General features: G+C 39.0%; 1 protein-coding gene across 12 annotated transcripts in view; it reads left to right on the top strand.

Moving 5' to 3' along the window:
* Positions 1–9682: 9682 nt before the first annotated feature.
* The window catches only part of MEF2C (myocyte enhancer factor 2C), a 566275-nt gene continuing 548197 nt past the window's right edge, over positions 9683–27760 (top strand). For 3 of the 12 annotated variants that reach the window (XM_078675343.1, XM_078675355.1, XM_078675341.1), the window contains exon 1: positions 9713–9908. The gene's annotated coding sequence lies outside the window, so the exon portion shown is untranslated. Of the gene's footprint in view, positions 9909–27760 lie in introns of all 12 variants that reach the window. The other 9 variants (XM_078675348.1, XM_078675363.1, XM_078675359.1 and 6 more) reach the window with 9 other exon arrangements.

Genomic DNA, 27760 nt, shown 5'->3' with positions numbered 1-27760 from the left:
ATTGTCAGACTGCAGTGGTGGAAGAAAAACCCTTTGATATCAAAGATCGTTTGGCTGTTTTACAGGACTTAAATGAAACAAGAAGAAGTCTGAGTAATATAAAGTTAAAGCCAATATCCACTGAAGAGAAACCACCTGTCCCAGCAAGACCTGTCTGGATTCCAAAGATTGGGGATCTAGTCAGAGAGAAGATCGCGGTGAAGAAGAAATTTGGGCCTTCTTACAGAAAAGCAGTACCTGTCTTAGCTGTCAGCGGAATAAGATCAGTAGTACTACCGCCCCTTGCTGGTAAAAAGGAGAACAGGGTTGTATCCATCGACCTGGTAAAACCACAATCATGTGGCCAATAATAAGTAGTGGGCCCAGTGGACTCCCAAGAAATAGCAGAAGTCCAAATCTTGCTACAATCCAAGAGGTTCAAACTGACAGACTAATCACTTTTGATAAACCTGCAGTGAATAAAAAAGGACTATGCAACAAAGCCATGAAACTTGTGCCTCTTGAAACCCAAATTGCAACCGTTCGTCAAGAAACACCTGTCTACAACGATGTAGCATCAGACTATGCTAATGAAACAAAGAAAAATGCAAAGACTAATGAAAATCCAGAAGCAATTCCAACAATTGATAGAACTGCATCTGGCTACTTCATCAATTTCGATTACTTTTCTGAAGATCCAAGCGAACATGAAGAAACGCCAGCAACATAAATATTCAAAGACAAAGTAACTGAACTCTTTCACCAACTAAAAGAAACATATCTGATTTCACCATGGATTGCATTTTGGATTGTGTTAGGTGTACTTTTCCTCCTGATTTGGCTCATCATGGTTCTATGTTTGGGAAGATTCATTGATGGAAAATATAGTACAATGGACACAGCAAATCAGAACATCAACTTGGTCCTAAAGCCTCAAAAATCCTCTCACATCAAGAAAAGAGAACTGTCACCAGTGAACATCACAGCCAATCCAATACCCGGTGGAGTAGCATGGGACAAAACGGATTAAGAAATCTATGGCCCGATTGAGCTCTTGAAATATCTACACCAATTTAAGGTTTCCTTAAGTGACTTTGTGACACCAAGTACTTTCTCTGATGATTGGGACTTTGAAAATATTAATAATATGATGTCAGATTTAGTAATGTCAGCCAAATTCACAGAACATGATTATTTACAGGGTTCATCGAACCCTGAAGAAATGTACTGTTATAATCATTATGGTCATCACTATTTGCATAAATCTGCTCAACCTAGAAATGTTTTAAATTATAATCAATGGGAACATTGTCCAACACCGCCAAAAGGCAGTTCAAAAACATTTTATGAGAAATTCACATATTTCTCAGGGTTTAACAACAGTGATCCAGAAACGTTTTATTTTAAAATGCTAAATAAGACAGGAATAAAAACAATGTTGACAAATACTAAATTGATTTATTCTGAAAAGTTTTATGACAATATGTCTACATTTGGTTTTGAATTTTGGAAAAACAACATTGAAACACAATCCATCTGGGGTACAAAAGACTGGCAGGTACAAGGTCTAGAAGCATTATTTAGAGCCTGCATTATCCGAGAACAGATAATATTCCTGAATGATACCATTCAACAGACAACCTGTCTTGGTTTAGCCAAGATAAAAGACTTAAACAAACCGTCTATTACGAATCACATGCCTGATAGTAATAGCACTACAGATGTGGAGATAAACGTATCCCATATTTTACACCAAAACAGAACAAATCCTGATTGGAAAAAATGGTTGATCTGGCCCACAGACACAAATAACTGTCAAGATAGATTCCTGAACAAAACACAGGGTTTTAATCAGACCAGGCCAGACCCAAGATATTCCCAGAGACAACATCAAGGGATAGTTACAACATACAGTGTAGGGAAACTATGCCTCGAATGGCTACAGAAATCCACACTGGCTGAAATTAAGCAACACTTGACTTTACTTAAAGACGGTGCTGACTTGCGTGATTTCATACTGGGACCACGCAAACAGCGTAAAAAATGTTTCATATACACCAGTATATACGCTGCTTACAACGAAGCTTAGAAAGTAACACAAATTGAAACAGCTGAAAAAATACGAGAAATTGATCGTACAAATTTGGAAAAATCACTTTCTGTAGTGGACAATGGGTTAACGACTCTGTCTTTCAGAATATATTCACTGGACAGCATTGTATCATCTGCTATTGATATAATAGAGCAGGACTTACTAATGTTACAACATGGTCAGTCCCAATTACGTTCTATTGTACAGCTTGGCTGGACATTGCAAAATCTGCGTTCAGGCAACGTGCCATGGCATTTAATCAACGTAACGTCATTATTCTCTATCTTTACCCTTACTGATAAACAAATCAGTTTGGCACAAAAAGGAGCAGACTATACAATTCTGAGCATTGAAAAACTTGAGAGATTACCATTGACAATGTCAGAGAGACCAGTCATTGAATGGATAATACATGGAACGATTACAATCCCAATAACAACTTTCCAGTTTAAGTATTGCCAAATATATATACCAGCAGGCCTGTATGAAAGGTTGGGTAAAGGATACATCAAGTCAACATGGAATTTACCTTATTCACAAAAATGTTATAGTGAAGGGAAAAAAGAGGTATTCCTTAGTGGTAACAATTGTAAAAAATCACTAAGTGGTACACTCCTGTGTCAAGGTATTAACTTGCATGGAGCTTCAAAGGGTCTTCAAATAACCTTTCATGTCACCTGCACGGCACTCCTGCAACACAGATAGAGCCATTTTTTAGACAGCTTTCCAACGGCAGTTATGTTCTAATAAGTGACCACAGCTGTTGTGGCATGGTGCCAGGAAAATCCTATCTCATGAGCGTTAGTTCCATGGTCACTTGCTGTATGCAAGTATTGTATCCAAACAGCAATCCAGACATGGAGGCGGCAATATGGCCTTCTTGAATATCTCTTCTATTCAAATTGATACTTTAAGCAGAATAAAGTCTATTCTTTTACAGACAACTGTGCCTTTAACTTCGTCCAAAGAGACGTATGATCTGCAAGTTGCAAGGACAGCAGCAGAGATACATTCCCTATTATCAACAAATTGCCCCGTGCATTTCGTAGAAATGTTAGGTCAAATCTTAAACATGTCTGATACCAGTGGCATCGCACATGTATTTAAGACAATTTTTTCGGGACTGCTAACACCCTTTGAAACAGTTCTGGGCATATTCCCGAATTTTGTCCATTCCTTTTTCGGCGGCCTGCCTCTTCTTTTGGGACTCGTAGCAGGAATTTTATTTTTGATCCTTCTGCTCCGATATGGCAAGCCAAGCCACAGTCAGAGCTCCAGCTACAATGGAAGAAACGATCCTAGCAATACGCTACCGAGACCGCATCACTAAAGTGCTCGGATTGGCCCGGCTAAGAGATCTTAGTGCAACCTGGTTTCTTTCATTCAGACCTATCTGGCAAGATTGCATCTTACCTGTGCTTCGATGTCTGCTATGCGGCGAAGAATGCGTGTTGGACGTCTGTCTTACACTTCCAGCAGCAGTACCAATGGATATCGATACTTTGCTAGGTCCAGTAAAGACTCATGCAACGTGTTGTCCCCAGCGGCTACCTATTCTGATGACGGCATTCGTTGAGACTTCACCATTACGATTAGGTGGCGGTAAAGTACGAGAGGAAAGCAGCACCAAACAGGTACAACCTTCTGTGAGCATTGCTGATCCCGACACCGATGATAGCAATCACTCTCACATATGCACAATTTCAGCATTTTCGAACTTGGTCGAACTTTCACCTGATGTTGTAGACCAATTTTTTGCAAGCCTGTCTGATATGATGTTCTCCCCTGAACAAAAAGAATAACTTTTTTTTAAAAACAACGAGCACACAGCGTTCCCTGAACTCTGAATTCGGCCTTCAGTTTTTGATAAACACAGCTATTGAAAACATTTGGAACTATTTTTCTCCTGAAAGCGAAATTATTTTTTTCCACTTCCAAAATATTTACTTTTTTTGGCACATGGTACTCTGCTTAAAGTAGAACTATTCTTAGAGAACAGAGCTTCTATTTTTAGAGATACTAGAGACAATATTTTACCTCAGCCTCTAGCACATGTACAGCAGTTGTATAAATATGTGATGAAATGGTCTTGACCTTCTTTTCTGTATTCAGAGCCCTTTCATGTGTAAATGTTCGCAAATTCATTCAGCTGAGACATATATGCATTTAACTGAATGATATCACTGCTTGAAAGACGTACAGTACCAATACTCATTTTTCGTGTATATACCATACACCATTTCAAATGCAATTTATGTATTTTGGGGTGGGTTAGAAAACACATGCATCGTTATATGATTTAGTATTGCTTAGTATTTAGTAATGATTGACATAATACGTGGAGTGGGTGTTGTGTTTCTATCTAGGACCCTAATTCGATATTCCCTATTTATGCCCTTATGTGGTTATAATAAATAGTATCCTTATAAAGGAATAAGAATCATATCCTTATTTAGTAATAGCCCATGCAGTCCAAATACGGCAAGTCTACTCCCCTAGACTCCTAGAAAGTACAACGCATTCTTTAAACAAACCAAGCCTCCAGCAGCCCGGGAATTCCCCCTGCTTTTGTTTTGATTTGCACAAGAACTCCTGGAGTCCAGAAAGAACTATTAGTTCTTAGTGACGTCTTATGTCCAACCTTACGTCAAACACTGCACCTTTCAGGTATAAATATACCAACGTTGCCTTAAGCAAACACACGGTGGTTTGGAGCAGAGCGGCTATCTACTTGCCCGATGCCCAGCTGATGCGAGAGCCGAAGGAAGCCGACCCTCCCTTGACGCACTGAGAGAGACGCTGTCTTTTCTCTTGCTGAGAAATCCAGCTCCGGTGTTTCCAGTCACCCTTGCGGGTTGCTGGCAGATCGAGTCCTGAGAGAGATATACAAGACCTCCTATATTCTAGAACCAAGGTACGGAGCTGACTATTCCCTTAAGAGATTTCTTGATTCAGATTCTTGGCAAAAAAACAACTTAACTTAAACTGCAACTTACTTACTCCTTCCCACGTATTAGGCTTAAGTCAGGTACACCGGGGTAGGTGTATATTAGAAGCACCAGTTGAGTACGTTAGTCAATGTTTTTATATATGTATATATTTTATCCGCTTTAACGTATCATATGGCTAAGAAACCATATCAATGCTTTTACAGTATTATTTCATAATACTCCTTTTACTGTACGCACTTTACTTCATGATAAGTATTGCAATTGTGGCAACTCACTTCTCTTGCATGAGAAAGAAGACTGCTCAATAAATAACACCTTTTATTGAAAACCCCCGTCTTTCTATTTCTCTGCACTCTGGTGAAACTAAGTATGCACGATTGACTGAGTGAAATAGTTGTCTATTGTTTTCACACGACTCTAGAGATACACTCTTTATTCTGAGGGAGCAAAGTTGTCATGTTTATGCGGTTGTCAGAAGCTAGTCCCTTCTTGTCTATTCAGGGAAGTTAACACCTCCTTGTTTACTCGAAAAAGTTTCTAGTGACCACTGAGCTAGCTGGCAAAACTAATTAAGTCTAATATAGTCAGTAGAGACATAGTCGACCTCAGTCCTATGTCTACACTACTGTTTATATTATTCCAATGCGCAGAGCCTATTGGGAATATAGGAACTACACTACACTAGGTCTGTTTTCCATTGTGCATTAGATACTGTTTTCCATTGTTTGCTTACATGACTTTTCCTTGCAGGTGCAATTCACATTGGATTCTTAGTTAGAAATAAATCAATATTATATTGGCGATAGAGAGAGAGCCTCAGAAGAAGACCTTGACAGAAGAACATAGAGAGCCCGAGCATTAACTGAAGAGTCTATTCAGCACTTTTGCAACGTGGCTTGAGTGAGTAAGGGCGATGTCATTACCATGTCCAGTGTGGGGTACTTTGCAAATGTTCTATCTTTCAATGCAAGAATGGAAAACGACAATAGTACCCCCGGTAATGCACTCAATGGTGTGTTTCTTTTTAATTCCTAATGGAAATTAGTAATGTTCACACGGTCTAAGGTTAGACTACATTTCTTTGGACCTTTAGAAGTTAAGACCTCTATGCGTATTCCCTTTGACTCTTGCCCAGTGTGGCTTAAACAAACACTCAAATTCCCCTCACCCCAAAAGATTCTTGACCAACCTTGTGCAATGCTGACACCTTCCCTTTACTTCTCAAACGTTTCTGTATTACCCTATTTTTCTGCAGTCCCATGATTTTTGAGATATCTTAGGTTACAAAACCATCCTCTGAGCTTGGACTTTAACTTAGAGGATTCTCGATTTTACTCATGTATAGAAGAGGGAGCAGACACTCTTCTTCAGATCCTAATGTTGATCTCTTATATTACTGTGACTAAACTTTCTGTTTGTTTAATACCGTTATGCATAGATTTCTTATGGAGATTGGGTTTCCCAGTTGTTATTCTGCACCTTTACAGCATGGTGCTGAGATTCATATACCATAACTTGATTGCTAACATGTAATAAACCTACTTAACCAAAGTTACTGATTTCTGGTCCTAATTGTGAAGCCAAATGGGTTACATTGTTAATTGCATTTAATGTATGTAATTTTAACTCCCATCACCTCTCAGTCAGACAATGGAAGGTCCATTGGAAAACGAATGGTATGAGGGTTTACTCAAAATACAGGATCACTGTCATCCTCACAAGCGCCACCTCCTGCCCTCCCTCAGAACTTCAGAGCTTTGTGTGCTGAAGTACAGTTTTTTATTTGAATGCTGAATTCATTTGAAAGGGGTGCACCAGAGCTTTTTGAACAATGTATCTGCACTGTATGCTCTAGGATGTGTGAAACATGAGAAGAAAGACTCAAGTTTACAGGTGCTTTGGCTGAACATTGAGGGGATGTGATGGCCACACCCCCACTGCTGCCATTGGCTGCAATTCTCACAAGCCCCACCTCCAGCTCTTCTTCAGACCATCATACCATGTATGCACACACAAGCAAGATGTAGGGATGAGGTAATAATCCCAGGTCAAATGTTTCAGGATTTAAGTAATCAATTGTAATAGATTTGTGTTTTACCACTTTAACTAATCATGTTGTGGGGGGGGGGCGGATTGTAATTTCAATATATCCACAAGGATAAAAGAAGGGCTGTAACGACTTATGTTAGGCAAACGATCAGAACATCCCCTCTACAACACAGCCAAAGTCAATGTAATAACTGCTTCGATTAAACAAATGTAATTATCATACAGAGGGAAAAAACTTAAGTGGTAGGAAAATGTTCTTACAAATCAAAATTCTCCTCTTAGTGTAAAAATAGAAGCTAAAGGGTCTCCCATGTATAGTACTGGAACCTGGAGTGTAATGTGACCCTTATCTCCAAGGCATTCTTGAAGGGAGCGATCGTCTAAACAGAAAACGTAAACTCGTCTATCCCTACATCTTTTATTATATATTAGAAATGAAGAGAAGCAAATAACTAAGCATGAAGAAAAGCAAACAAATAAGCAACAGGCCGAATTTACCATAATATGGGACACACCTCGTACATACCTCGTAGTTAAGGAGAGTATCATTAAACGGACGTGCAATATATATAATAGCAAGAAATAAAAGCCAAACAAGCGTATATGTAAACAAAAGTCTGCAATAAAAGTCCTTTAATGAAGCTTCTCCCCAATTACTTTGCATCAGTGAAAGTGCTAGAAGAAAAAAATCTAATTCCGCCAGCATATGGAAAATATTTTCTAACATCTTATCCAAATGTATTGCAATCTATTTTTTCTTCCAGGGATTCTAATAGAAGAACAACTAAATGAAGTCGACAAAGGCTCAAAAAAGAAAGGAGAATATAGCTGTGTGAAAGAGATAGAAAAGCAATGTCTGGCAGGGGATGATTATATGGGAAATTGTACCACTATTAGATCAATTGAGAAGAAGATTGAACTAAGTTATACCATGGAGAGAAAATACGCGAGCAATGTAGACAGAAGGAGCCAAAGCACAAAACATTTTGGACTTGTGCTATTTCATGCTCTTAGTTGTTACTCAGGGCACTGCTTGCCTACATTTTAAATATTAGGCACTGCTCTGGCCTTCAGTGCCAGGTAGTCTAAACCATCTGCAGGGACATCCAGGTGTTCTCCATTCTATTGAATGGACCCTTCAGCATTCACACATTACACTGAGAGCACTTCCTCGGTAACACACATAAATGTATGTTATACATGGGCTTGCAATGCATTAACAGTTCCTTCCTATCGAAGGGCCCATTCCATTTCTTGAAAGATACACTCCACTTCTGCATACTTATGCCTAAAGTGCAATAAGTCGAAGAATAAAAACCAGAGACACATAACTCAACCCACCACTTCAAAAAGGTTCACAGATGGGCTTGAGCATGCATTGCAATGCACATTTAGCGGCATTGTATTGTGCAGCCAGGCCACACCAAAAGCAGATCTTCTAATTCACAAAGGAGTGCAGCAGACTACGGACACCATGATGGTGAATGCAAGTGCTGCATTACACTCCTTCCATACCTAGGCATTCACTTACTCCTGTCACCCACTTGGATAGCGACTGTGTGGCTTGCTGGTGTCAGCAGCCCCCACCCTTGCCCTTCACTAACATGGGTGATGCATCACATCTCACAAAAGGCTGGGCCCATGTCCTGAGGGTCACTTCTTTCCACCGCTCCTAAACAGGTGGAAAAGCACAAAATGCATAGCTATACTTATTCTAGGGATGACCATATCTACATAGTGTTTCAAAAACTGGGACCCCTCCCTACCTTGTGTCGGGACCCTTCATTTCAAGAATGAAGGTCTGGAAGGCCAGCATGAGCGCATCTGTATTCACAACCTCAGTTTCATTACTGATGTACACAAAATGTAAGCTGGACAGTCCAAAGCGTGTTAGTGCCATGCTCCTCAGCAATACCTACCTGATGTGTAAAGTAATATCTGAGCACACACGAACGTTCTTAAAGAATATGCCATCAATTTTACTCTCTTCTTTTTTAACTGCTCTATACCCAACAGATACACATTTCAAAATATTTTTCTGAATCAGGGCTATGCTTCATGATTTTCCCGAAGTAACAGAAGAAAGTAAACAAGCCGGCCAAACAGTGACGACCAGTACCCCACCTAAGACACACCCGGCTACAGTGGAAGAAGCTAAAAGCTTCTGAAGATTGTAGCATGATAAAAAAAAATCCACCAACATAACTATATGTTTGAGTTTAGATAATTGAAAAGAAGTATAACAATCATTTAACAAGTTGTGGATAGCTTTTAAAAAAAATATTGGAACGATTTCAGTTATGAATGAATGCCTGTTTTTGGTTGTGCTACAAACGCCAACAAATCACGATAGATGGATATTGCTGTCTACATACAAAAACGCAGGTTAGAAAGAGGAAGTTGTGCTGGCATGTAACAGCAATTTCTATTTTCAGATACACGATTTTTGGAGAAGTCGCCTGATTTGATTTTTTCCATTTGAACTTGCAGCGTGCTTTTGAGGGCTGTAATTCTGTGTTCTTTTGCCAGCGCTGACAAAGGTCTGGCTGTCAGTGATACCTTTTACAGCTAAATTTAAACTGGAGTGACACGAGCAGGTGCGCCGGGGCTTGCCAGACACTTGTGCGCTGGCATCACAATTCCATGGGTCAACAACTAGAGGGAAAAAAGCTTCTCGCCTCATAGACTGAGGCTGAGACAGCCCGGACAGGGGGTTTCTCTTCAAAGCCAGCTGGTCTGGCTTTATTTTACTGGAATTTTTTTACCTGTCAGAGTTTTATCAACATTACCCTCAGCAGGTGCTGCAGGGAAGGACTTCCTGGAGAAGCAGGGCACTGGTGAGTTATTTGAAGTGAAAAAAGGATGTGTGTGATGTATCGAATGCCGGGGACGAGCAAAATTTGTGTGTTGTGGAGTGAGTTCCCTGATAGGGAATGTTCGCTCTTTATCGAGAGCAGGGCAGGACTGCTGATGCTTTGTGATATCTCTGTGGTGGATTTGCAAGTTGATTTATTTCTCTTTTCGTAAGCAAAAATAGTCACACAAAAAATTACCGGGTGAAATGAAAATAATGATATTGCTTGCAAAGTCTCAAATAACGACGCATTTCCAGTTGTATTGTACACTATATCAATAGTTATTTATCTAATTATCATGATTACTATTATTATTAGCTATGTTTCCTCCAAGGCAAATGCTTTTATATGTAATGCCTTTCTTTCTGGTGTATTTATGAATGTAAAATTTCCTTTCGAAAAGTTCATATGTATTTGTGTGTGTATGTTTGTGTGTTTGTGTACGTGTTCTGTGTGCGTGTGCTCTTGCTAGTGCATAGTTGCATGTTTGTATAGGTGTGTGAGTGTGTGACTGTATGTGTGGTATGTCAGTGTATCTGCATTTATTTGTCTGTCCAACTAATAATAGGTTTGGGGTGTAATTTTTGGGATCTTCTAACATGTTCTAGTCTTCTGATTCATGACATAAAATAACAAAAACATAATTTAAACAAGTTATTGAACACAGATCGAACTAAACCTGACCGAAAAAAGAGCTAAAATGTTGCTGTCTCGTGATTTCATTTCGAAATGTTTACTTGTAAGCTTAAGGTTGTATCTTGAAAATGATTGTTTTAGTTAAACACACCATATGTGAAAAAGAAAGGAACTCTTAAAGCTAGTGCATTTGTTAAGAAAGCTATAAGCAGCGCTGTACAATACTTTCTTGTAAAATCGACTATGAGATAAATGCTAAGAACACAGTTGGGAACTGGTGTGAAATAATAAGGAAGGCATGTTGTCAGCATATAGTCATTTTCACTGGCCTTTGAACATCAATTTCTATTGTGAGCCCATAAATAGGATACCAGTGATTTTTGGTGCACTCTGTAATGGACGCAATCGACTCTCTTACATTTCCCCAGGCAGTCATTCTGCTGAATATTTGTTTTCTTCACATAATGTGAAACTTGAATATTGGGCACGTCATAGAGCAGCAGTGCAGAGATAGCCGGCAGCTTGTTTCATTGGTATTATGAAGTTTTTTACTACCGTTTTGCATGTGGCGCAGGAGCAGCGCAAATTTGTGAAGCACAACCTAAGCGCCTCCTCAATCTTGAGCAAATACCCGCCTAAGGATTTTATTAAGATACTCGGCTCTATAGAGGGGCAAGCGCCTCCACAATTTTTTAGTACATACCCCCTATTCACTTCTGTAGATGAGTATTAAATTGCACACTTTTGTAGATCAATTTAAGAAAATACCCTTACTTTGAGTCTAGAATTATTCTTTCTGTGTGGGGGGAGTTGGGGGGGGGAGGAGGAAGGGGGCATGATGCCGAAATTATTGCTTTATATTGATGATAAAGTAAGTGGGTGAGGTTTGTGCTAGTTGTAAATAAACGGAGGTGAATGTAAAGGTGTGTGTTTGCTGATATCATGCTTGCAAATACTTTATGAGTGAAGGAAGTTTAGATTATCTTGTGTTCATATGAATTCAGTAGGGGGTGTCGCTGGGATATCTGACAGAAGCGCTCAAAGCATACCCAAGTAGGCAGCATATAATCATTTAGAAGAAACTTCACCGTACCCAGTTGGTCAGTCTTTATATATATATACATATATATATATATATATATATATATATATATATATATATATATATATATATATTACCTACTGGCGGTCGCCAGTAGGTATATATAGTTAGGATTTTTTCTCTATGGGTTTTTTGAAAATTCTATGTCTAATAACTTTGGCGTTTGTGGACGGAATTGGCTGAAATTTTCAGGAAAATGGCACATTTTGTTTCTGAGCAGCCCCTGAAAATTTTGGGGGGGTTCGTCAAGGGGGGGCCGAGAAAAAAGGGGGTCCCAAAACGCGTTTTTCCCATGTTAATTTCCATAGGGCGGTTGGCCTCACTTTTAGCCCGAACGGCTGAATGGATTTGCACGAAACTTGGCAAAATTGTAGGGACTGGTAGCCCGATGTGCCTTTTGTAGGTCTCAATATATGTGCTCCAGTGGATTTTGAGAAATTAACGTTTAAAAAAAGATATATATCTGTAACAGCGGACCGGGCAGCGCTCTGGTTCGCGGACTTTTCGCGCAACGGAGCTTTGTGAAGCGAAGCTGATTGGTTCTCCGGCGTCTGTCAACATTCCAAACAGTCCGTAGCGGCCGCCATCTTGTCTCTCGGTAGGATCGAGAGACAAGAGGAGGTCAAAACAAAGGGGGAAATAACTATAAGGGGGCATAGTAGATCCTCGCTGACCCCCTAGGTTTGATGTGGAGGTTTTAAAAGGGCCCCGCGGGGCAAAAAAAAAAAATAATAATAATAATCGAACGGCTGAATGGATTTGCACGAAACTTGGCAAAATATTAGGGACTGGTAGCCCGATGTGCCTTTGCTAGGTCTCAATATATGTGCTCCAGTGGATTTTGAGAAATTAACGTTCAAAAAAAGATATATATCTGTAACAGCGCTCCGCTTCGCGTAACGGAGGTTTGCGAAGCTGATTGGTCATTCTGTCACTGGGCTATAGTTGGGCTACATCTGGCTGATATTTGGGCTACATTTGTTTTTTTGTGTGTCTGGCGGCCATCTTTGGGCTACATTGGGCTACATTGGGCTTCATTGGGCTACATTCGGCTAATTAGCAAATAGCTCATCGCAAACTAGGAATGGTAAAGAATCGCTATTTATTCCTTAAAGTTCGCTATTTAGGAAATGCAAAAAACTTTGATGATACATATGGCGGTTCATCTCTAACAAGATAAGAAGCATAGGGATACATTTATGATGACTGGCGCATCACCAGGGATGTGTTAGTCATTCTGTGCCGCTGTTCCGTCACCTATGGTGTGCTGCATTTACAATGCGGCGCATCATGGGGCAAAAACAGCACAGATGAGTGATGTATCTGTGCCGTAAAGGTGGCGCATTGCTGGAGTTGTATCGCAAGTGTGATGAAGCTCCAGCAAGGGTCGGGGGTGCCCCTGTCGCAGGGTTTCTGTTCTCACACAGAACTGTGGACAGAGGATTGGAACCTCGGCGAATGCATTGCTGGAGTTGTATCGCAAGTGTGATGAAGCTCCAGCAAGGGTCGGGGGTGCCCCTGTCGCAGGGTTTCTGTTCTCACACAGAACTGTGGACAGAGGATTGGAACCTCGGCGAATTAGGGTGTCCCAAAACTCACGTTAGTAATCAAAAACTCCTTAGCAAGCTAGGTACAGTGTCACATTGGATATAACAAACTCTCAATGTTTAGACAATCCAGAATATGAACTTATAGTACCTCAGGATACGTGGAACTCATGAACAGTCGGTCGTTATAGATTTCTTAGAAACCAGAACATGGAGTTAAGAAGAACAGATGTGTATTTGAAATGTTTATTTACTAATGCCGTCTTCTCAGGCGTAGTACCTTAGATAATAAAAGTACACATATTATCAGTAGCAAAATTACCAGCATAGTTACTAGTACATAAAAAGTGAATGGTGATAGTATGTTAACATGCTGTAAATGAATAAGAGTTAGCAACACTTATAAGCAGCCGCGGGCCGTGGAGGGAGTTACGGTGAGGCAGGGAGGCGGGGAGGGGGAGAAGCAGGGTGGAGAATACAAGTACACATATTATCAGTAGCAAAATTACCAGCATAGTTACTAGTACATAAAAAGCGAATGGTGACAGTATGTTAACATGCTGTAAATGAATAAGAGTTAGCAACACTTATAAGCAGCCGCGGGCCGTGGAGGGAGTTACGGTGGGGCAGGGAGGCGGGGAGGGGGAGGGGCAAGGTAGAGAGGGCTCCACCCTGCTTCTCCCCCTCCCCGCCTCCCTGCCCCATCGTAACTCCCTCCACGGCCCGCGGCTGCTTATATCTCACCCTCCCTAATACACATATTATATTATTTGCTAAGAAGGTCTCTTTGTGTTGGTTTAGGGCGTGCCCATACTTTAGTGTCTTAGATTTGAAGGAATCACATCAGCATACACCAGCTCTCTCTTCATGTGAACCGCATCAACTGTTGTGTATGTGTGTTCGGCAAAGCAATATAAAACCCGCCTCATGCCCAGAATTGGCAGAAGTTGCACTTATGTTATGAGTATGAAGTCGTGGAGATCAGACCTCATAACAATTCTGTATCGTGTTGTTCTTGAAACTTTAGCACTCGCTGTACAGATATAGTTTAACAAGTAAAGCAGATAGTAGACCAATAACATATTATTCTCATGTAAACCACGATGAACTACTAGGTGGAAAGCTAAAGCAACAACTAAGTGTCGTGTGCAGAAGTTGCAAAAAAGGAAAAATGGCGTTTAAACCGGTAATGAGCCCATGCTAACTTAACACGGTGTAAAGATATCCAGGACCTAGATGACACCTCCTCATGATCCGGAAACGAACTGAATAAGATAATAGAAGTGCCATCTCATGAGAGCAGATTGCAAGTTTATATGTGGACGGTCCGCAAGGTAAAGCATTAAAAACTAGGAAAATTTAATGCTAAAGAAAAATAAAACAGCCAAGTACTTTATCGAGTCTTAAGCCAATAGGCAAGGTAAATAATAAAAACTTGACAAATAAGTCAATGAATTGTCAATGAAATGCTAGTACTCAGCATATCAAACATGAAAAAGGTCTATGACATAACTGTGTATGCAAAATAAGCTGCAACAGCCTCCAATAGGAAGTCACCGTCTTCATCCGAAAACAGTTCAGCCATCCAATTTAAAAGCGGAAAAGAACATACGTGCTCTCCCAGCACCGGATCCTCTATCACCATCAGAGGACAGCTCGGTGGGTTTTCAAGAAAGCTCTGTTCCAAGAAAGACTGTGCTGCCGCCAGTAAATTCCAGGGACCAAGTAGTCCATGCATCAATGCCACAGCCATAATCCTTTCGCCAGGACAAACCAACTCGTGAGTAATGATAGGAGTCATCAGCTGATTAAAGTCGACGTCAGGAGAAACCGGTCCGCAGAGACACAAATCAATGGCCCAATCGAAATCAAAGGTCAGGCAGTGAAATACAGGCTGGACACAGGTGAAGTAGGAGAATCGAAAAGATAATCCATATGCCGTGCTTAATATCGCCAGCGGCATTGTGCCATAATATTCTAGCATGCGATTGCGGAACAGTGTCAGCAGCTGCAGGGTGGGAGGTTGCATAGGAGGGACATCCATATTTAAAAATGTAAAAAAGCACAAGAGCGTCCGCTGGTAATGCAAGTAAAAATGCCAATCCACGAACCAGAGTGCAGAAAATAGAATGAAAGGAAGCAGGGATGACTCCAAAGATTTTCTCAAATGAAGTCACGAGACCACTGGTAACAACTTTAAAAAAGTGCGCCAGGGACTTTGTGGAGGATGCGTTAAAGATAGTCGGAAACATGTTGCTGAAATTGAAAGGCAAATCTTAATTGAAAAGGGTGTGCACCTCTGTACGGGTGTTCGCTATGTGAAGTACGAAAGTTTCACGGGCCGAACTCAAGGCCACCTCTCTCTGAGACAAAAGAGCTCTTATTCTTGCCATGCCGTTGAAACGTGTCCCAAGGTTGGTATTTGTGGCCAGATTGAAAACTCCCTATGTTCATGTGTGGGAGGAAATAGAACATTTCTGCAGCAAATAACCCGTTCACTTACTGTTACGATAAAAGGAATACTTTTAATTAACTCAGAACAATCTTCATTATTGAGCATCAAATAACTACCATTTTCCAACAACTTGAACGTGGGGATGATAGCAGGAACTGGCGTGCCTTACAACACGCAAGCCATATTTGGTCGGTGTTTGTTGCATGAACCGTGTAACTGTATGTGCCTACACATTAGTGAATGATCTGGCGTCTCAGTGCATTCCTCTCCATTCAGATAAACTTCTTGATCATCTTTGAAACATCTGTATGTGTATGGAAGCGACCAGACCTCATGAAGAAAAGCACTACCTAAAGGTTCTTAACGACCTATTGGTATATATTTCATACAATTTGAAAACTTATATAAAGCAAAAGGCAGCGTTATTAAACCGTGGATAAGGCATGTTGCCAAAAAACCCGCAATCCTCTGCTGATGATGTCACTGAGCATGTCATGAATGATGTAATATGTGACATCATCAGCAGTGGATTACGGGTAATAGTATCTCTAGTTTACTCCCCTATAGCTGTCTTTCTTTTAACATAAGTGTCTGTTTCCTTCCCTTATACTTACTGTTTTTGGTTCGCTTCCGGTTCGCGTACCGGCGAGCGAACTGGGAAGCGAACTAAGAGAAATAGAGGTTGGCACAGTTCCAAATATTGTACCAATTTTTTAATAACGGGGAGGTAGTTCTGAAAAGAACTTTTTTTTTTATTTTTCTGAACATTTTTTTACTGTTTTTGAATTTTTCGGAACAGTTTTATATTTTTTGGGGTTTTTCTTGGAGGGGGCAATGAAAACGATTCATTGTAAAGGGCTCAACAGGAGCAACAAAACAAAAAAAAGAAGTATTTATTATTTTGGGCGTTTCGGACAAACTTGCATATGATAGTCAATAGCTCTGTTGATCAGAGTGATGCTTTTTTCTCCGTAGGAAAGGAATCCATCGCAAAATGCGCAGATGTGTTTTACATCACCAAATCTCATTTGTATATTTGGCACCATCTCCCTGCCCTCTGGTCCCGTTACTTCCGGTACAACAGATCTTCTGGCCATAATAGGGAGATTATCTAGGTCGTTCCGAAACTGTGCAGCACTGTAGTTGTTAGGATGCCACCTAGTCATATGGCGATGCATTGTGTAGTTTCCGAAACTGTATTTTTTGTCGGTCCCTCTGGACAGTCTATCTTGACATATAAGGCAAGTTACGTATCTTGCATTTACTTTTTTCTGACCTTTGGGAATTTTAAAAAATTGTCAAATGAAGTTTTCTTTCCTGTGAGACGTCCTGGGCTGCTCAGGCAAAAACTGCCTCTCTTCGTGCTCGTCCTCCTGTTCCTCTTCTTCTTCTTCTTGTTGAATTATAACTTGAGCAGGTGGTCCACTCTTCCTTGGATGTGGTGGAGGTGGTGGGGAAGCACCAGCTGAAGCTACTAAAGAAGCCATTGCTCAGTGATCACAAAGGGTCTTTCTCTCACAATGATGAAAGTCAGAGTGAGGAAAGAAGGAGGGATTTTCATCATTTGGGAAAAACAAGAGTTCTCAACCAATCAAAAGTGTTCATTTTAGATTATATGACCTAGTCTTACATCATTAGGAAACCAAAAGTGAAATGAACCAATGAAAAGTGTTATTACCAAGTCACATGACTTGCTGTGTTTACGTTAAGCGCTTTGCAGGGCCTCCCGGTTTGCTTCCAGAAACCTGCGCTTTGCGACTCGCTTCGCGTACCAGTTCGCTAACGTAGTACGTCATATGACGTATCACGCGACAACGTGAAACGTCATGCGGACGGGAGGCGTCACGATGTTGTTTTGTAACGCGGCACTTGCGGTAAAGAAACGTTTACCGGCTCGCGGTCTATTTCGCGGCATCAAGGTCAGCTAACGGGAAGCTTCCCGATTTGCGAAGCGGGAACGAAGAAAAAAAAATATTTAAAAAAAAAATTATTCATAAACATATAAAATATCTTTTTGGATTTAAAGAAGAATACATTTTACAGCTACAGATATTAGCTGTTAAAAAACCAATGAAATTCACAGAAAAAACCATAGGTTATGGACCATATATAGTTAGGAATTAGCATTTACAAAACCTTGAAAATTCACTGAAAAAACCATAGGTTATAGACCATATATAGTTAGGAATTAGCATTTACAAAACCTTGAAAATTCACTGAAAAAACCATAGGTTATAGACCATATATAGTTAGGAATTAGCATTTAAAAAACCTTATTTTACTCACACAAAACCATTGAAATTCCATATATAGTTAGTTGCACTAACTATATATCGCGCACCCGCAATCCACTGCTGATCATGTCACATATTACATCATTCATGACATGATCAGTGACATCACTGATGACATCACTGATGACATCTCAAATGACATCACTGATGACATCACTGATGACATCTCATTTGACATCATTCTTGTGCTAATACGATAAACCTCTTCAGACTCTAATATAACCTTAGATACACTCAGTGTATACAGACACTCACACACTGCCACTCATCCATGGAGTTACTCACACACCCAGTCAGTCATGCAAAGAAACAATCTCACCTCCATTTCTTCAACTATACAGTTAAACACACGTTACTTATTGAAACATATACTAACACATATTTACTCTCTTATACAATCCCTGATACAAGTTCACAATGATCGATACAACCACTCACTCATTCAGTGGCTCTCATGCACAGTTATTTATATATGCCAACTCTCACATGTACTGTGTTTTACATATGTACTTACTATGACATGTAGCATTGAGATATCCATTCACTCATCAATACACTCATGCACACAGTCAACTGCCCATGTAGCTGTTTCCACATGCACTCTTGAACTCATACACCTAGTGAATAAACTGCTCACACATCTATGCATAGAGTCACACACCTTCCAGCCACCCCCACACAAACTCAATCTCCCATAGAAATACTTGGGCAACCAATTAATAACACATATAGCCTCTCGTATAGCTAATGATCAACACATGCAGCAGTTTACAGAACAACAGACATAATGATGCACAAATTAAGACAGTTTAGTCACTAACCCATGCATTCAGTGAGACACATTTAATCACTCACTCATACAGTCAGTCATGCACCTACTAAATCCTTCATCCAGACACTTATACATCCACTCAAGACATATTTTAACTTTACAGAAAAATACAGTCACTGGATGTTGTCATCAGTGATGTCATCAGTGATGTCATTTGAGATGTCATCAGTGATGTCATCAGTGATGTCACTGACCATGTCATGAATGATGTAATATGTGACATGATCAGCAGTGGATTGCGGGTGCGCGATATATAGTTAGTGCAACTAACTATATATGGAATTTCAATGGTTTTGTGTGAGTAAAATAAGGTTTTTTAAATGCTAATTCCTAACTATATATGGTCTATAACCTATGGTTTTTTCAGTGAATTTTCAAGGTTTTGTAAATGCTAATTCCTAACTATATATGGTCTATAACTTATGGTTTTTTCAGTGAATATATATATATATAAGACAGACTGCTAATAATATTACAAAAATACCAAAATCTAAGCAGGCTATTTCCGTAGCACGTCTGAGGGGCTTAAGAAAATACATAGGAACTGCTACTTGAAAAGCACTATTAGTGATATGGGAATCAGTGAAATCAGTTATACCGTGCTCACTGCGAAGTGAAGAGCCCTGCGGTGCTGCACTCAGGAGCGTCATCAGTATCAGTCATCACATACAGAAGAACGTGTACATTTAAAAATGAAGACCAGATAGACATTAGAGCAGTTGCGTCCGACCAAACATCATCATGTAATGCATAGGACATGCCAAACTCCATAGGAAAGTATCCAAGACAGGCAATGTGGAAAATACAAAACAGATCACTATTAGGCTGACACATATGTGGGGAAAAAGTATGGCAGACATTTAACACGCATACAACGCAACAGACCGAGTAGTTGGTAAGCCTTTAGATCTTCGGAAGTAAAAATATATCCAAATATTACAGACAGCGTTCTTTTTAATTTATAAGCAATACATTTAAACACAAACAAAAGCAAACCGATTACGACCTATTTGTATTTTTTTGTTTTGTTGAACACCTGGCGTTTTGTCTTGTAACCCCCCTGTGTTGTTATACATTAAATTGTATTATCATGTATGATTGTGAGGACTTTTGGAAGCCAAAGTCCTAGTCACTGGTATGGTTTAAAGGATAGATTCCATAAGTAAGAAACATTTTAAACTCTGCAACTTTGATCAGCTTGAATGTGTCCAGGCGATGAGAAGGTCGATCACTAGAATAGAAACTAATTAGTAGAAGTCAAAGTCTTTTTTGAACGATTTATCCCCAATATTCTGGAGCTTGCGAGATAGCTATAGGATTTTTTTTCTATTTTCTAATTCTTCAAAAAGTCAGTCAATAAATTTAAATGTGTACAGTTTCTCTTACCTCCCAACGGAATACATTAAGGAGTAGCACAACTTAAGTTACTTAAAAAACAGTTAATAGAGCATTGGTGGGCCATTATCAACATTCGTTCGTCAGTTTCCTTTAAAATAATGGAACATGGATTTGTAGAGGTTGACCAAAAATTAATGTGTCCCTTTCATCGAGCTTTTGCCCACATTTCTCAGTGTCCCATGCTCCGTTGTTGGGACTGGTTTGTTTTTCACTGAACTGACTGACAAACAAGTGTTTTATCTGCACTGGTATGGCACCTGCAGACAATACCACTTGTAGCTTTAAGTTCTTTTTGTTGGTGCAGTCTAGGAATGTCAGTGGGTATGTCATTTGTGATTAAATAATCCTTATATGTCTGTGGTAATCAGTTAAACATTATAGACAAGCATAACATCATGATTGGAGGGCTGGGTTGTCTACCTCGCTCTCCTGCTCTTCATTCACCTGCTTTCCTTCCTATTCCTGTGTTTCACCTGTCCCACCCTGAAGCATTCCAGTCTTACATCATGCTGATTGGGTGTTTATATCCTTCCATTGCTGAAGTGGCTTACATTCAGTAAAGTAAATTTTGAGTACTTCATAGGAGTGCATTTGTTGTTTTGCTCTCTCCCCATGTGCTTCTTACCCTCTTCACATCTCCCCTCTCCAATTCCCCTCATGCCTATTTGTTACCTTCTCTGCCCCATCCAGATTTTATTTTTTTAAATAATTTAAAAAAAATATAGCTCAATTGAGCCCTCTCCTTACTCTCGCATTGCCTTTCTTTCCTCTCACTCTCCACATACTCAACCATTCCGCATCTGACCGTCCCTCTTTTCTTGTATTTTTGTTTCCTTCATTGGAGCACCTTGTAGCTACAATATGCCGCAAGACTGCTTCTTCCTCAAGCTGCATTTCCACACATGTTTAATTCCTTTTTCTTCATTTACTGCTCCAAGATCAGTGTCCTCCATCTTGACGCAGCAACATGACATATGCACTTGTATACTGCATTAAACAGAAATGTGTACTTGTGATGACTCGCATGTCATGGCGCATGTACAAATCATGGCAAGTTGTACGCCAGCATCATGAGTCATGGCATCCATATTGGAATGGGTTTCATTTGTCCAAGATTACCGGACATGTATGCCCATGCTAATGTAAAAAAGCCTTTGCTCTGCCAAAACTTTTATAAAGCAACATTAAATTCACTACTGTATAAATGATATACGAAATATGATATATTTCACTTACTCAATCTTGTTGAAATATAGTACATCACTTTAGCCTTTGTCCCAAATTGTATTTCTTAGTCTTCAAAACAGAGAGTGTGATACACCTAGAAATGCTTTCATGAAGAGCGCACTTTACACATTTATATTGGAAGCATACAGCAAATTTCTATTTATGACACTGGCATTATCTACTTAGTACTTATTTAATCCGCTTTTTATTACAATGTGCTGCTAAATGCTAAAGGTCCAAATTAGAAATAGCAATATACTTTTGAGAGCCGTTAACATCCTGATGTTTCAAGATACACCATAGTTTTACTAGTCTAGGTCCAAAATATCAGCAAGTGTAAAATATGCATTATTAAATGTTTCATGGTATATTGATAATGCAAAATATAACTCAATACTTTTGCCATTCAAGTGTCAAATAATAAAAGCAGAAAAAAGTAACTTTTGTTTGCACTGCACTTTTTTTGTAAAAGTGTAATAACTCATACAAACTGAAAATTAGTTCAGTTCAGTTCGTTCTTCAATGAGCCATACGTCCAGTTCAAAGCAGTGACAGGCTGGGCAGAGCATGAAAAGCCCAAACATCAGTGTTAACATATCAAACTGAAGGTAACAAAGACTCGTGACTCCAAAATGAATACACTATTTGTAAATTCCAAATTATTAGTCAACAATAGACAGTATTGTGAACACAAATCGAAACAGATAAATAGTTTCTAAGAACCTGATTCATAAGGCACACCAGCATGCTGCAATATTATCTGAGAGTGAATCCGCTCTGAAGAGTGGGGAGTGGACATTCCTTGGCAGGAGTGCTGTGAAAAGTTGGAGGAACTTGAAATTTGTGAGTATTCTCTAACATGTTCTTGCCCTTATCCCACCCTGGATCAAGTAAAATATTTACTCTTGTGAATCAATTTCCATGGAGTAAATGGGGAGAAGGCATTCTCCAAATGGTGGTTAGTGGATTAATTAGTGTATCAACAGGGAAAATTGTTTCCAGATTGGAAAATGAGAAAAAACAGCATGAGCAAATGCATGTTTTCTGATCATTAACACATGCAAACATACACCACTTCTTGGATTTTTTTAACATTCTAAAAAAGCCTTAATCTACTCAATAACTACCCAAACCTTTACAAGAGTAAATGTACTATTTTTGTGTAGGTGAACTCTAAAAGAACAACTGGAAGACAACGTTCTAATGAGCCTATACTGAACAGTACCACTGTTGTGTTGAAGAAAGTGTTAGACATCTATTTCCCATTGGCTTAATGTGTATGAACCCAGAAAGGACATTGGCCAGATGGGCTTGGCCTCAAGTGAAACAGACATCATTGACCCATAGTAAGTAACCCTTATAACCTATACCACTGCAGGGCTAACTATGGCTGTGTCATTGGCTATGGAAAGACCCATATATCTTGAGCAACAGATTTTCATTTCGCAAATGTTGTGCAAATACAGTTTTTATAACCATTAACTATCTGTTGTGCGGTGTGGACATACTTTTTACCCCAAATTGAAAAATCATAACACTCATAAGCAAGTCAGGGAGTGGTCATTGATTGCAAGGGTTGAAGCACGCTACAAATTGTTTGTCTGCAAGCTCATTGGTCGATGGTGCCACCCAGAGAAGCCAATGTGCGAAATTAATAACATTTAACATGTAAGCTCTACTACTTTTTCCAGGTGTTGGAAATGCGAAGAAAACAAACATTTAACAAAGGCCTCTCGATTCTGTCATGGACCACTACCGTGTCATGGCAGAAGAAGTCCTCCACTGAATTATTGTGATTACCTATTCTCAAATGAACCTGAGCAAGAGCATATTATACTCAACCATTTATCTCACTTGATTTCAATATGCATATTAAAATTACGATGATTTGTAAAATTGCTTTGTTCAGAAAAAGAAATCATGGAGAAAGAGGAAGCCTAGACAGATCTGTCACGGGTAGAATTAATTACCTCCCCTACATTTGAAGATGATTGGAATATCCCTTCATTTTGTGGGAATTTTGAAAAAGGGTCCATGGGGAAAATATTTCTCTGTGGAGGAAAAAAAAGAAGAAAGTGTGTTTTCTCATTAAAAACCTAGATGTGTAATTTAAAATGGCAAAGGGGATTTTGCAAAACATTTTCAGGATCTTGCCTGAAAAGCTTATGTGCAGCCCAAACCAGGAAAACATTGTATTAATTCCAATTAGCCAATACACCTGCACTCACACGAGTTCAGAAACTTGCATCCATGAGGAGTCAAAAACCTGCTGGTGCAGATTTCATGCTGTTTTTATAATAGACCATGTATAAATATGGTGCATTTCCTTTGAGTCAACTTTGCAAGTCAATTTACTACAAAGCAATTGTCCCTGAGCTATCCATACAACCTGTTTCATATATTTTTTAAGTTGTGAAGGTATACATATACAACTGCTTCATTAATGTGATATTACTTTCTGTTTTCTGTTATATAAACTCTAACTGAATCTGTGTGAGTTATTCCTTCCGCTTTCAATCCACAAAGATATGACCAGGACACACAGTTGTTTGAATGAAAAGACCCGGCATTAAATCATTTTTAAATATGAACAAGTTAAATCATCACAAAATCAAGTTAAGCTTCTCAGAAAAAATATCCTATTATAATTTTCACAGCTTATCATCACAGATTTAGCATTCCTAAGACAGTGACCATTTAAGTAGACTAAGTCAATCAATTTCTCAAATATAAAATATACTCCATTCTCTTAATGACTCTTTAAATTTGTTATAATGGTGTTCCTAAAATTAACTTTCTGTAACTATTCAAAGAGATTATTTACTCAAATCTCTAATATTTGTGATACTTGTTTGGCAAATGTTTTGCTTTATTAAGCTGTGTACATATATTTGCCAATGACACATCAAATGTGATAGAACTGAATGATGAGTTAGGATTACCAAGGGGCCCATTATGATGTCGGGCGGATTGCCCCCGCCAGGCTGGCAGTAGCCACCGCCAGCCTGGCTCAGCATATGGGTCGGATCCTGGCGGGGTTTCTTGCACAAATAAAAATGTTGCACCTTCAAAATTTGGGTCCGCTGTCGTCCTTCGAACTGCTTAAGGTGTCGACTTTCCTGTGTATATATATATATATATATATATATATATATATATATATATATATATATGTATATATATATATATATATATATATATATATATATATATATATATATATATATATTTGCCACTATGTGATCCTTTCGGTTCAGAGCGCTCAGCAGCGGGTGCTCAGCGTATGGGCCGGATCCTGGCCCCAATTAAATTTTTAAACAACAAATGATGTGGCACTCCAGAGTAGAATACTTATTGATTCATTTCACCACAACACCACTCAACCAACGCGTTTCAACCCTCACGTGGCTTTCTTCAGGGTTAGTGAGTCCTTATTCTATTACACTTTAAATACCCATCTCTACTACAATGATGCATTATGGGATTTGTAGTGCTTGTTTGTTTTCAAATAACTATATACATATTCACAAAAAGACAGATTGCTTATGTGTCAGGGTATTTAAAATGTCTTGGTTACATTTCTTTTTAAGCACTTTGCGATTTCTTGCAATGTTTCTTTCACCTATATTATGACCTTCAATGTATAGTACCCATTATTTCATGTGCAAACATTTCATTTATAAGCACATTGCATTTTATGGCGCCTTACATTAGTTAATGCTTCTTGGTCTAGTACCCTATTTCGTAAAACATTTGCTAAACTTTTTATGTGTACAGTTTCATCATTTGGGACATTATATGGTATAGTACCCAACTATTTACAGTAAATACATGGTGGTAAAATGTTCTTAATGCAGTGGCAAAATGTTCTTGATTCGTTTTATTTCTCTTATAACTTATTCCAGGTGTACAAAAAGTTCCTCATCGTTGCTTATCCCTCTGGAAATTTTGCTCTCACCCTTATGATGTATCTTTATTCCATCTGTCGTAATTTCTTTACTCTGTCCCCGCCCTGTTTTTCCGGGGGAATCATATGAATTCCATAGAAGACCATTGCTCCCCAGTCTCCCTTCTGACACTATGACATGTGTTTTGCTGTGGCATATGTCATAATTCCATTTTTACCTGCGTATATGTGTTCCAGAATACATTTTTTGACCATACAAGTTGTGCTTCCAATATATTTCATCCCGCAGTTGCGCTCTATTACATAGATGACAAACTGTGATGTACAAGAAATGTTTTGCTCAATTGTAATTTGCTTTCCACTTGGTTCTACAATTGTCCTCATGTTCTTGCCAATTTTGCAGCCCTTGCTCACATTGCATTTTTTTTAATCCTTTTTCTTGATCCAATAACCAATTTGTATGTGGTCTCTCCTGAAAATGGCTCTTACCAATATATATTTAAGAGACTTGGTCTTCCTATAGGTAACAATTGGTTGGGGTCCTAAAAGTTTCCCAATGTCTGGGTCACCCGCAATTAGATGGCAGTATTTTTTTATTTAATTTGTTATCATGACACTTTCTTTACTGTATGTCGTGACAAAACTTGGCGGTCCCGGCTCACTTGTTTCTTGAATTATTGATTTTGGAATCAATGTATCTTCTCTTGGTTTTTGGTCAGCACGTTTTTTACATTTCCTTAGTGTGGTGTCATTATAGCCTCTTGCTTTTAATCTTTGCATTTTCTCCTGAATACTCTCTTCTGCATTCTCCTTCTTTGAACAGTTGTGTTTCATGCGAATGAATTCACCATAAGGGATACTTTCAAGGAGTGGTTTTGCATGGAAACTAGTTCCATGTAATATGCTTGTGGTAGCAGTTTTTTTCCCGAATTGAGTGGACTGGATTTGATCATTTTCAATAAAGATTTTAGTATCCAAGAATTCGATTTCCTTCCTGCTCTTGGCACATGTGAATGATAGGCCAATTTGATTGTTATTTAATTTCAAGAAATATTCATTAAACTCATGCTCAGTGCCATTCCATATTAAAAACAAATTGTTAATTAATCGGACCCATAACATGATCTGTTCAAGCTCCTCTTGATTTTCAGAGTTCCACGCTACCTCTCTCTCTCACCATCCCATGGTTATGTTTGCAAAATTCGGAGAAAACAAAATGCCCATGGCTGTACCACAGCATTGTTTGAAAAGTTCTTTGTCAAAAATAAAAATATTGTTTGTCAGGCATATCTCAATCATTTTATTAGCATCTCTGAGTGCTTCAATTCTGTGCTGCTCTGCTGTTTCAAAAAGAATCTGCATGCCTCTAGGCCCACCTCATGCCGTATTGACGTGTACAACAACACAACATCTATTGTTGCCAAGAGATATTGATTGCTCCATGTATTTCCGGTTAGAATTCGGAGAAAATCCCCCGTATCTTTTTATGTAGGAGCTCATGCTTTGTGCGATTGGGGCCAGTAATGTATCCACATATTGCGAAAGATTTTCATAAAGTGAGTCGCATAAAGAGACTATCGGTCTCCCTGGTGGATTTTGTAGCGTTTTATGAATTTTGGGCAAGAAGTATATTGTTGGTATCACCAGGAAGTCTTTAGTAAGAAATTTCAGTTCTTCATCACTAATTAGATTTTTCGAGTGCCATTCTTGTAAGTTATGATTTAATTCCAACACCATTTTGTTTATGGTACTGTGGTTGATTCTCTGATAGTTGGTTTCATCATTCAGTTGCTTCATGGCTTCTTATGTAAAGTCCTTTGTGTCCATTAGTTCGATTTTGCCCCTTTAACAGTGGGTTTTACCGTGATTTCTTTTATTTCCATCAATTTCTTTATTGCTTCCCTCTCTTTGCTTGTTAAGTTCTCTCTTTTGTTTAGATTTCATTTCTTTGGTAATTTTTCCAGTTCTTCAATGACGGCATCTGAAAATAGGTCAAATCTATTTCCAGGTGATAGAATAGGGCAGTATCTGGATTTTTCTTTAATCCACTGTCAATTCATTTATCTGTTTGAATTTCCAATGAGTCCAAAATTTGCTCCTCTGACCTCTCATATTCGTTTAAGTCGTATAGTAGATCAAACATATTCTTCAGGTCAAGCACTTGGTCTATTGTGATAGTCGGTGTAGCTGCTTCACTTATTGCTTCTGGATTTCTGATTTCAGGCTGTTTGTTTACTTGTTTGTTGGCATGAATCTTGGCCAATTTTAGCTTCCTGATATATTTGTATAGGTCAATCCTGACTTGTGTGTGATTGTAATGGCTTTCCGGGCAAAAGGATAATCCTTTATTTAGCAGTGAAATTTCATCTTGTTATAATTGATACTTTGAGAGGTTCACTATCAGATTGGTATTCATTGTTTCAGATTGCGTAGTGG

The sequence above is a fragment of the Lissotriton helveticus genome, chromosome 2_1, assembly GCF_964261635.1.
Source record: "Lissotriton helveticus chromosome 2_1, aLisHel1.1, whole genome shotgun sequence".
NCBI lineage: Eukaryota > Metazoa > Chordata > Amphibia > Caudata > Salamandridae > Lissotriton > Lissotriton helveticus.
Note: the sequence above shows the minus strand (reverse complement) of the source record. Positions and strands in the feature narration are given on the sequence as shown.